Source organism: Erigeron canadensis, chromosome 1 (assembly GCF_010389155.1).
Source record: "Erigeron canadensis isolate Cc75 chromosome 1, C_canadensis_v1, whole genome shotgun sequence".
Classification (NCBI taxonomy): domain Eukaryota; kingdom Viridiplantae; phylum Streptophyta; class Magnoliopsida; order Asterales; family Asteraceae; genus Erigeron; species Erigeron canadensis.
Genome location: NC_057761.1, coordinates 22,006,100 through 22,018,647, shown reverse-complemented (window position 1 = coordinate 22,018,647; position 12,548 = coordinate 22,006,100). Strand labels below are relative to the sequence as shown.

Below are 12,548 nucleotides of genomic sequence, written 5' to 3'. Positions count from 1 at the left end.
GGGTGTGTTTTTTTATGGGACTGAATCAAATTTGTATTTTCTTAACAAATCTCTGACATATTTTTCTTGATTAATAAAAATGCCATCAATGGTTTGTTTAATTTGTAAACCTAAGAAAAAATGTTAATTCACCCATTAAACCCATGTTATACTCAGTTGACATGATTTTAGAAAACTTTTCACACATTGCATCATCAGTTGACCCAAATATAATATCATCAACATAAATTTGTACCAGCAAGATATTACCTTTTTCTTTCAAAATAAACAAGGTATTATCTATTGCACCTCGCTCAAAACCATTTTTAAGAAGATGTTTAGTTAACGTGTCATACCAGGCTCTTAGGGCTTGAAGAAGACCATACAAAGATTTGTTCAGTCTGTATACCCAGTGAGGATGCTTCTCATTAAGAAATCCTGGTGTTTGCTTAATGTACACTTCTTCTTCCAATGTTTCATTTAGGAACGCACTTTTGACATCCATCTGGAAGACTTAACATTGCAAATGAGCAGCATAAGCCAAGAATATTCTAACAGCTTCAAGTCTTGCAACTGGAGCAAAAGTTTCATCACAATCAACACCCTCTGCTTGACAATAACCTTTGGCAACCAATCTAGCTTTGTTCCTAATAACGTTGCCATTTTCATCCATCTTGTTTCGATAGACCCACCTCATACCAATGGGTTCTTTCTTTAACCCTGGAGGACAAGGAACAAGTTCCCAAACATTGTTCTCTTCGAACTGGTTGAGCTCTTCTTGCATAGCCTCAACCCAGCTTGGATCTGTCAAAGCCTCGTCAATCTTCTTCGGTTCAATCAGTGATAAGAAGGTGACGTTCAAGCATTGTTCACTTGTGGCTCTTCTAGTCTGAACCCCACTATCTGGATTTCCAATGATTTGTTCAATTGGATAAGCTGCAGTCCATTTAGTGTATTGACTAGGTTGATATAGCACAACATCAGTGCAAGTCACCTGACGATCTTCAACAGTTGTAGCAACTGGAGAAGGATCAGCCCAAACTACTTCAACTTCATCATCAGTGTCAACTGGAGCCTGAACATGATTATCTTCAAACAAAGGTATATATTGAAGAACTGGTGAGGTTTGAACTGGTTCTGATGTTGTTGTGGCACGTACATCTGATCCCATCACCAGTTTATGTAGTAAACTAAAACTAATGGACGGATAGAATGAAGTGTCACTGGAGCTTTGCTTCTGTGCAACTGGTTCCAAGTCTTGGTGACTGGAAACATCTTTTGGTGTATAACCTGATTGATAAACTTGATCAGATATACCAAAATCAACTGGGACAACTGGAGATAAATCAAGGCTTGGTCGTTTATTGATTGCTTCATTTGATTCATCGAATGTAACATGAATTGTCTCATGTATCTTTTGGAGTCTATAATTATAAACTCTATTGGACTTTCTTTTATCCGAATAACCCACAAAGACACCCTCGTCAGCTTTTGCATCAAACTTTCCCAACTGACTGGAATCGTTGATAATATAAACTGGACAACCAAATACATGGAAATAACCAATATTTGGTTTACGATTTCTGAGGACTTCATAGGCAGTCTTCCTATGTCTCTTGACATAAATTGACCGATTCTGCGTATGGCAGGCAGTAGCCACAGCTTCAGCCCAAAAACTGGTTGGAAGACCTGATTCAGATAACATACTTCTAGCAGCTTCAAACAATGTGCGATTCTTTCTTTCAGCCACACCATTTTTCTCTAGAGAACGAGCTGAAGAGAAGTTTTGAGAAATGCTAGTGTTAATGCAGAATGATTCCAATTCTTTATTTATAAATTCTGTACCATTATCACTTCGCAACTGACACACTTTCTTGGTATACTTGAGCTCAATTCTTTTGATGAGAGAGATGATTTCACCAGGTGCATCACTTTTTGATCTAATGAATACCACCCAACGGTATCTGGTGTATTCATCAACCACAACTAAAGTGTATCTCTTACCAGCTTTAGTTTGAATGTTCACTGGACCAAAGAGATCCATATGTAACATGTGAAGAGGTTCAGTGATACTGAAGTTTTGCCTGGTCTTGAAACTGGCTCTTTTCTGCTTACCCATCTCACACCCTGGACATGGCTTTTCCTTCTTAAAGGAAATTAAAGGTATCCCATCCACCAGTTGTTTTCTTGACAACTTATTGATATTTTTGAAATTAAGATGGGATAACCTTTTGTGACATAACCAGTTGGTGTCCTCATCAGCTTTGGCATAAAAACAATGCTTATTTGGAGTTGGTTCCATGTCCATAATGTACACATTTCCTTTTTTTGGTGCAATCATCACCACCTTCCAATCCTTGTTAAATATGGTACCTTGAGCAACATTGAACAATACCTTATATCCATCATCACAAAGTTGACTGACACTTATCATATTGTATTTCAAACCTGCTTTACTAGAGGACTTTATTGTGAAATTCGTTCGGGTGTCTTTCCTATATCTCGAATTTGAGACCTCCAACATATAAAGTTGGTGTTCAACCACTGAGCTGAATTATAATGTGAAGTACATATATATTAGCTAGTATGTCAATCGTTAATAAATCTAGTTTAACTGAAGGTCTATATTAGCTATATGTTTGATTTTATTCAAGGTTTTGAATTTGATTCTTAGGGATTAGTCGATGTCAAGCCTTAGACTTTTTTTTTCTTTTCGAATACTTGTAACAACCCATGATTAAATTTCCCTCTTTTGTTAACTAACCGATGATGTAGTTATTGTTAATTTGTTATATCACTTAACATGTTACTCCGTATTTTTTATAATTCAATTGGAAAGAAAAAAGTTGAAGAAGATTTTATAATGAATTTTTTTTATATTGTATATGATGGATAACTAAATTAATATTATATTCAGTTGATATACGACATTAAGAAAACTTCATTGTATAATGGTGAGATCTTGCACATACTCAAGACAACGAGATATGAACTCTAAAAAAAGATAAATATGGATATAAAATGACACGTATTGTTTAAGTAAAACCACATTTGTTTACCAAAGAAAGCCTTATCCATATCACGATAGTGAAGATAGGATGCTTCCACGATGGTTTCTCGTATTCATTATATCTTAAGTATGTGTCAATTTATATATGTAATGTTAACAAGTAATCTCAGCCTTTTAAATTTCATGTAGGATAGTGGATTCCCAATAACACATCATGAAAAACATATTACATCATGAAAAACATAACACATAATGTATTAAATTCATAATTATTAAGTTTATTAGAATTTAAAAGGAAAGAGTCCGTTTCATAGATAAATACGATAGAGTAGAAAATTAATTAAGGTTATACAAATAATAATCTATTATACTACCTAATATAGCAAATCTCTCTCTATTAATTATATCTGTGTATGAAATACCTTAATTACCCTTAGACATTTTTTATTCCTATAATACCCTCTCCACCCTAAAATAAGGCACGCTCTAACCACTGTCCCTTTTTTGTAACCCGTAATTTTGTTAACACTTATATGAAAATTACTACCATCAACCGCTGTCACTTCCGCCCACCGTCGCAGTATGTCGTCGCTGCATCGCGCCGGTATATATCTTTTTTTTTTTAAAGGCAGCAACGGATAAATGACTAATACCCCACGTAATCATATTATAAATATCAATAGTATAAAAATATGTAATAAACAAAAGAAATATAAGATCGGAAAGTTATAAGATCACTTTCATTCACATTTCAGGATACCATCACACCAATTCTATACTAACACCAACTCTATACTGATTTCAAAGCCCGCCGAAATTCACGCTTCCAAATTCACGATCCCATCACCACCAATTCTATATTGATTTAATTGATGAAAATTTGGTGCTTCCAAATTAACACCATCACGCTTCCAAATTTGGGTTTTCCATCTCGAACTGAAATCAAAACACCGATTCAGGTATTATTATTATCATTATCATCATTATTATTATTGTTTGTTGATTCAGGGGTTATGTTTCAGATATATTATTGTTTGTTGTTGTTTCAGATATAGATATAGATATATTATTTATTGTTTCATAATATATGTGTTTTGATATATAATGTGTAAGGGATTGAAAGGATTTTGATTCAGGGGTTTTGATATATAAAAATCGATGGTGTGAAATGGGTGGTTAGGTTGGGTAAGGGATTGAAAGGGTTTGGATCGAAACAGGTCCAATGGTTTGGGTTTGTGTTAGTTTGTGTTGAGTCAAAAATCATTGTTTGGATAAATATCTTATTCTAAAACTAAAATGGTAGTCAAGAAAGTGACAGCTATAGAATGACCCGAGTTTCGGTCTCTAGTTTGTCAGACCTGTACCAATCTGGTTGAATGCCGCTATTTCGTTTGTATAAACTTTTGATTATGAAGTTAGAATTATGGGTTATAGGTGGGTTTATTGCCAAGAAATGGTACTTGTTTCGTTGAATATTAAAAAAAATTAGTTAGGTTTTTTGGGTAAAATGGTACTTAAATTAGTCACGCTTAATAAACCACTTATGCGTTATGTATGTTTTATATATTATTTGATATCTGAATATCTTCTAGAGTGGTACTTGCTAGATATAAAGTCCAAATGGGTTTTGGAAGAATATAAAATACGGGCATTGTTAGGCGTATATTAAGTAGACCCAAGTTCTTGTTATGCTAGCTGAAGTAAATATTGGCCATTCGAGTTTGAAATAGTCATTGTTAGGCGTATATTAAATAGACCCAAGTTAATGATTACAGAGATGAGACATGTCACGATATATGTTACTGTAGGATATATGTTACTAGAGACTTGTACCTCACTTTAATGTTGCAAGATAGTTACAAACAGGAAATGAAATAAGATTACTTCATGGACACAAATGCTTTACTAAGATAGTTATCTGCCTTAGCATCACAGGATACTGAGGGCATTGAAAATGAGGACTCATCGACTCAACTTAAGTAGGTTTGATTACATTTTAAGCCAATGAGCAGAGTGTATTCGGAGACCACTGTGCGTTGTAAACAGAATCTAATGGATTCTGGGTATTCAGAGGCTCCCGGTTATCATTATTCTAAAACTTTATTCTAATCTTGTTAGTCTGTTACAACCCATCGAGCCATTTAAAACTACTAATAGAAAAGTTAAATACTTACATATTATAAGTTAATGTGCTTATGTTTATTAGGTGGGTTAAGATTGGGTTCAACTTTTGACATAACTATTAAATGGGTTGGGTTTGGGTTCAAACCCAAACATGACACAATTGACACTCCTAGTAGCATCCTGATATTCACACAAAAGGTCTGGAATTGGACCCTCACTAGATAATAATCTTGAATTAAAAGGGTTCAAATTAAGGTTATGTGCTATCTTTAACGGGTCAAACAAATAAATTAGCTCAAACACTAAAAGAAAACTGCCTAGATTATATTTTGAGTTCATGAGACCTTCTAATCACTTTCCTGGAAAATTGTAAACATACTGAAACCATTTTGTTTATAAATGAAGTGGACAAAAAGTGTATTTGGTCAACCGCAAGCCAATCTGGAAAAAAAATACCCATTTTGACGGAAACATGCTTTGACACGACCCGTCCACCTTGCCACCCATAGTCAGAGCCTCACATCCTAATGCAATGAATCTTTATGCCTGACCTCTTTTCTATAGACAAGGAAGTACTTGGATGCATATGTCCCGCAGGTTTGATAATAACTTCACTAAGTATGATGACCGCATACTTTCTTTGAGTCATAGATATATAACTTATTAACTTATCTTTGTTTGGATCTGTAGATTCCTTGGATTCTCTCTGGCACTATTCGTGATAATATTATATCTGGAAAGGATTATGATCCGACCAGGTACTTCTCTCTGAGAATGAACTCGAACAAACCTTTCAAAGATATTATTGCTCGGAAGATTTTGATCCCTAATCTGTTCAAGTGTACTCCATTCATTGAGGTGGCAAAATGTGTAGGATGGGTAATGAATAGAAAGGGGCAATTTTCATGCATAGTTTGAAATGGGTCACATCAGTTTAACTCCAAACACTTCTGTGAAAAGTATGATACGGGTTACAGAATCTTTAAAATCACAAAACCAATCTACTTATGAACAAATTGATTTAGGAGGCATCACGCTTTAAGCAAGTTTCAGTGCTTACTCCGTTAGAAATAAAAGTGCTTACTCCGTTAGAAATAAAACATAGTCTGAAGCCCTGAAGTGACCCATTCAAAATTGCATGAGTCAATATATCCACCTATCCCATTCAATTATACATTGCTCAAACCAAAACGAAGCTATGGTCATATTTTTTATTTTCTTGAGTATAAAAATTGTGAAAGTCTCCATTGTTTGGAAATAACCTATTGGTCGATTTTCCTTCCATTGTATTGAAATAACGTGTCGGTCGATTTTCTACTGTTCTAGAGGCATGTGCCCTTGACACAGATGTGTCCCTCATGATTGGAGGTGATATGGCTTATATTGGAAAGAAAGGTATAGTCTTTTAGGAGTACAGAGAGCTCGTCTACCTTGCCAAGTGCTGTTATCTATCGTTTCTCATTAACATTCACAGTTGATGATAATGTGCAAGAAGTTTATTGTTGTTCATAAAAATTCTTATACTTATGGGGATGAACATGGCTGTGTACTATGGATCTGACTTAGTCATGCTAGATGATGTCCTTCGTGCAGTTGATGCCAAGTGGCCTCAACTAAGTGGCCTCAACTGTTGATAAACGGAGAGAGGTCTGTGTTTAGGCTCCTCGTGGAATGTCAAGCCTTTGGCCCGTGGCCCTTTTCTAGACTTTTCCCCTGTCCATCCCAAGATGTTACCAGGTTAGATTTGATAGTCTCACTTGGTTGTCTTATGAGACCTTCAGGATGCCTTACCACAAGGCTACCTTAGAGATGGCTAAGTGTCCCAACTATTGACGTTGAAACATGAGATGTTGCTGGAGCTGGACTTTGATACGCGTAAGCTGGTGTATTTGCAACTAAGATAGTCATGATATGTAGAAAAGTAAAGGTTTAACCAATCTACTCCTCAGTAAAAGATTAAAGCATTAATCTAAATCATCATCTCATAAGATTAGTATAGGGTCAAAATCGATGGCGTTGATCATTATTATTTCTTGGAATGGAAGATATTAATTTGCTTTCATTTGCTGCTGCAGCGGCTGGAGATCCATCTTATTTGTCTTGGAACCATAATCCAGTTGGTTACTGATTTATGCTATAACTGGGTTGAAGGACATATGTTTCCTGTATCTAAAGTATGATTTTTTTCAGCCTTTGCTTAGTAGATATCAACTCCTTGAATATTAGTTTGTGGGTAAGACTTGAAATGTAAAACTATCTGTCGGTTACTTGCTTCCTTCTGTGCAAGGATCCATCTGTACAGTTATTTTCTCTTATTGTACAGGAATTATGCTGCATTCTCTGGTTGGTATATTACAGCCATAACATGCCTGTCAGCAATTCTAATGCAGATTCTCGAAATGGAAATGATCAATGGCTGTCTTATTGGGTTGATACGCCAGCATTAGAACAGCATCCAACATCCTTTTATCTGGTAAATTTTATTAGTTGCTGATATTGGAATATCGTTCTCACACTAACTTTAGTCAGATTTAGTGAATCATAGATTGTCAAAATAAAAACTGACTAATTCCAAGAGCTCAATTCCTAATGAACATGAGTCTCACAGGAATCTTATGCTGCAATCATATAAGAAATCATCCTTTGAACTTTGAAGTGAATAAGTGACAAGCTGGCTGGTGAGGTAATGGGTTCAGGTTATATCAAACCGATCGGATTGGTTGTTTTGACCATAAAATTTTTATATCCATTCCCCTTTAAGCTAATTTTTTGTTTTGACCCGTTTGAGATTCTTGACAGCCAATGGTTAGTTAATTGATTGAAACCTACATGTAATGCTAAAGTGCTTGTTTCTCAAATCTTGCAAGGTTACTTTTTACAAGTGAAGTAAGCTTTATCAGTCTCATTCACATTTCAATAGAGGTGCTACCATATACATGGTCAGGTTGGGTAACTACTAACTTGACAAAATGGGTTTTTCTTAAATTGGATGATTTTGGTATGGGTTGGTTTGACGCATAATACTTATATTATTTTAATAAACCAGTTGTATATCAAATACGATTAGTGAAGTTAAATTATGTGAGTAACACTGATATTCTTATTCAGTTATTTAGGACATACAAGTCAGATGACTTTTGACCTGTTTGACTTTTCTGACCCATTTTACTTGTCTACGCCCTTGAAGAAGTTTATATCTATTTAGCCCGTTAGAGGTAAAACATACCCTGAATTGACCTGTTTGTTTGGAAATGTTTTCACATTTATTCTCTAAACATTAGTTTGTTGTTGGCTTGTTGCTTTGTTTATGGACTATCAGGATTATATATATGTAAACTTAAAGAATGATATTTTTCTAATTTATTGGCATGTTTGTGAGCCACCAACCTAAAGTTTTGCTTGTGCCCCCAGTAACAAATGACATGGCTACTGTGTTCTTATTTCTAGGTTCTTGTGTTTCAGATTCGAGGAGAATGATAGTCTTGTTCTGACCATTTGAAAAGAATTTGGATATATTGAGACAGTTTTGAAGGGGTGTTAAATATAGTGATCTGGTTAGTGTTTATACTCTCTATTATATTCATAATTTTGAATACTGTGATTACATTGAATGCCATAGTTAGTGTCTAGATTCTTTATTCTTTGCATAATTAAACTTTTGGTAATAATTGCAATCTTTTGTAGCAATTCTACAATGTTAATCTTCTTTTTTTAAGTAACGAGAAATATGAGGATGCATATGATGGGCACTCCTTTACTTGGGCTGTGTTTTTATTTGATGAGTTGTGACTATATATGAACTTAATGAAGATCGTGGCTATGAGCTAAAAGGAGTTTATGGACCACGCAACCAACACTATGGTGGATATCTCTAAGCAGCCTTCAAGACTCTTACTCAATAAGAGTCTCACGCTACACACAACTTACAACCACAATGTAGCTGTTAACACCACTACTACAATTCAAGCTGTCATCACAATCTGAGGTCTATATATAGAAGATTAATTTTCTTTTTAATAGACACTATAGAGTTTTTAGTTGTTCAATTTAAATGTAATCTTTGTATTTATTGTCTATATAGCAGATTCGATATGATCTGCCTTCTGCCATAGTTTAAGCATGTTCTTGTATTGATACTGACACCTGTAAGAACTATAAAATATCCGAATATATGATTTGGTTGATTTTGTCTAAACTGGAGTTGTATTGATATTGTTTTTATTTCTTACGCGTATCTACTTTCTGTACATGCTACGTATTGACTTATGTAACACATTTTAGGACCAGTTTTATTAGATTGAAAAGTCCATATAAGGACACTATAATTTGGTCGTAACAAATTTATTATGAATCTTTTGCATTATTAGCACCTTTTATGTGGTACTAACAAAGGGATACATGCAAGGTCCATCTACTTATTAGGACGTTAATTTGAGTCATAGGACATTGAAATTTTGTCCTATTAGGACCCTTTTGTTGGTACTAACATAGGTATAATATTACTTCATTAGCGTCCTATTAGTTACTCTTTTAGGACACTAGCGTCCTATTAGTTACTCTTTTAGGACGCTTGTATGTGTCTTAAAACATTAAAGATAGGTAAGCACATGTTAAGACATTATAAAAGCGTCTTAACATGTTTTTTTTAGGACGCTACTTGGGTTGTCCATCGACATATTATGTAACCATAAAATTGGTTTCATAATCTTATTTGATATTAGGACACTTTTTAAGTTTCCAAACCTATTACGACCCCTTTACATGAAACGCTTTTACTTTTGGTCCTATCAAATGAAAGGTCCTATAAAGTAGCATTATAGGACGCTTTTGGGCGTACTAAAAACCCAGTTTTGTTGTAGTGGGACTTGTCCATTGTCAATAACACCATATCCTTCAGTTTTCCCACTTCCATCATTACTAAATGTCACTGCCGGTCCATCTTGGACAGTGAACTCTTCTAGCAGGGGCTTACATCCGGTACATAGTCCGGCCAGCAGCGCTGTCCAGATACCATATATTCTTTTTTCGATCGCCCTGCACGCCCAAGTAGATAATTAGTTATTTTTGTGAACCCATCTTTTCTCGATGGGTCCACCAGACTTCTCTTGAGAAGTCTCAGCAGATTTACTTGGGTTGGAACTGGAGGCTGAAACTGGAGGATTATTTCCAGCTTCAAGAGTAAAAACAATTGATTTGATGGGAACAACAACCTCCTTTCTGAGGTAAATGTTTTTGTTTTAAGGGAGGAGTTTTAACAACTTGTTTTGCAACTGAAGAAGATGAAGCTCCTTCCAAATTTTTGATTCTGGCAGCACAACTTTGTACTTGCCTAGATAAATTTTGGAGTTGACTCTCCAGTTTTAGCAAAAAGTTATTTTCATCAGGCTGTTGAACCTTGGACTTAGGTTCAGTGGATTTTTTTGTTTTGGGATTCTTGGGCTCTTTGGACTTTTGAGGCAAAGGAACATCACCAGCTTCCTTTTTAACTGGAGCTTTAGCCTTTTTGGCTCCAGTTTTGACCTCAACAGGGGTGGTCTCAATGGATTCAGATTTGGCAATGCTATAGGAGTCATATGGAGTCTCAACTCTAACTGATTCAGGCATCTGGTGAATCGCAGGTAAAACAGCTGCCATTTGGAGATCACCAGATTTCCAGGCAGTTTCTTGAGAATCAATGGTTTTAGAAAATGCATCGTAACTTTTACCAGATGCTTGTACCCAAGATTTGATAACCATGTGTTCTTTTTCAAGATCATATTTTAATTTTTGGTTATCTCTTTCCAATGCCTCAATTTTTAAATCTGATTCCTTGAGAGCCAACTGGACACTTTGTAAATCATTAAATTGAATTTTCATGTTATTTAGCTCAGTTAAAACAGTCTCAAGATATCTTTCACAATCAGTTCTCATAGTTTCAACAAATAATAAATCATCATTTAATGATTCAGCAATGTCCAGTTTTAGTTTTGTATCCAACTCAACATCATAATCTCTTACCTTCTTTAAAATGATGTCCACCCATCTTCCAGAAACAACATCATCTTTTACCACTGGTTGTTGATTTTCTAATGCCATGAAACACACATCTCTAATCTCTTCATCATCATCAGATGAGTCATCAGAGAGTTCCCATTTCCCTTCAGTTTGAGCCATCGTGCACTTGTTCTTTTTTTTTTTCCCTTTTTCTTGTTCAAGAGACATGAGGGCAATCTGGGCCTTAAGCTTCTTATATTTGGCCTTATAATCATCAGATTTGACAAAGTTTGGGATAGAGGGACCAATTTGGTTGTTCATCTGACTAGATCTGCATTCCTTCTTGAAATGACCTTTCTTACCACTTATAGCAGATAAGATTGGCCTTATCCAGAGAATTGGAACGGGAAGCATTATTGGACCCTTTAAATTGATTAGATTTATGCTTAAACCTGTTAAAGGTTTTAGCAATCATGGCTACCAGATCATCATCGTCAGTTTCCTCACAACCATTACTGAGATTAGTGGTAAGGCCAGAGTTCAGTAAGTTGTTTAACATCTCCTTCATAGAATGTAGTTGGACATTCTCAGCAGACATTAAAGCAGCAAAAGGTTGCCCAGTTAAGCTGGCGACCTTGGAACTCTGAGCATGGTTTAAGGCATCTTGCTCAGCCAATAACCTTGCAGCATCGTTATCTTCAGTGAATCTGAAGACTCCATATAGGGAAGCAAGAGTATGGCTGTGCAAGGTCTTACCTTGTCTTAAGACAAGAACCATGTGTGCCCATTTGGATGGCAATATATCACAAAATTTCTCAAAAAGAATATCCTTATCCTTCTCCACTCCCAAGCCTTTAAGTTGATTAATTAGGCTAGTAAATCTGGTGTAAGTACCAATTCAACCTGCCTGCTCTGATACCACTTGTAAGTCCCAACTACGAATAGATGAGTTGTTAGAAATCCAAAATAGTGATACATTGTAATTTAGGTTATAGGACTTACTTGTTGTTAAGTCATGAGATTGTGATTTTTAAGGTTGAGGGGCTAATTGTGATAATTAGCATAGTTGTTTAGATTAGCCTATAAATAGCCCTCATCAACTTAGAAATCATAACCTTTCATAATACACACATAACATTTCATACTTTTACACCTTAATCACACACACTTAATCCCAATTCTCTCTCAACACACACACAAACACCAAGAACACACACACTAACCAAACACCATTGTTGATGTGAATTCGGTGATGAAAATCATGTTATTACATGTGGTATCAGAGCAAAATATCATTTTGATCTCGATCCATAACTGAATTCAATCACAAATTATCAGAAAATCAAAATTTAATTCTGTTTTAATTCTGTTTTTTAGTTCGTCATTTTATTCATTGAAAATTCAAAAATTAACCTCTCAAATCACATAAAATCACAAATGTTTGTTCACCAATCGATTCCTG

General features: G+C 35.2%; 1 long non-coding RNA gene across 1 annotated transcript; it reads left to right on the top strand.

Annotated features, from left to right (window-relative positions):
* The first annotated feature begins 3,758 nt into the window (after positions 1–3,758).
* LOC122585311 lies at positions 3,759–9,308 on the top strand. The gene is made up of 7 exons (XR_006321689.1): positions 3,759–3,948; positions 5,519–5,871; positions 7,189–7,346; positions 7,437–7,586; positions 7,722–7,796; positions 8,576–8,667; positions 8,798–9,308. It is a non-coding gene; the product is annotated as an uncharacterized LOC122585311 (long non-coding RNA).
* The last annotated feature ends 3,240 nt before the right edge of the window (positions 9,309–12,548 follow it).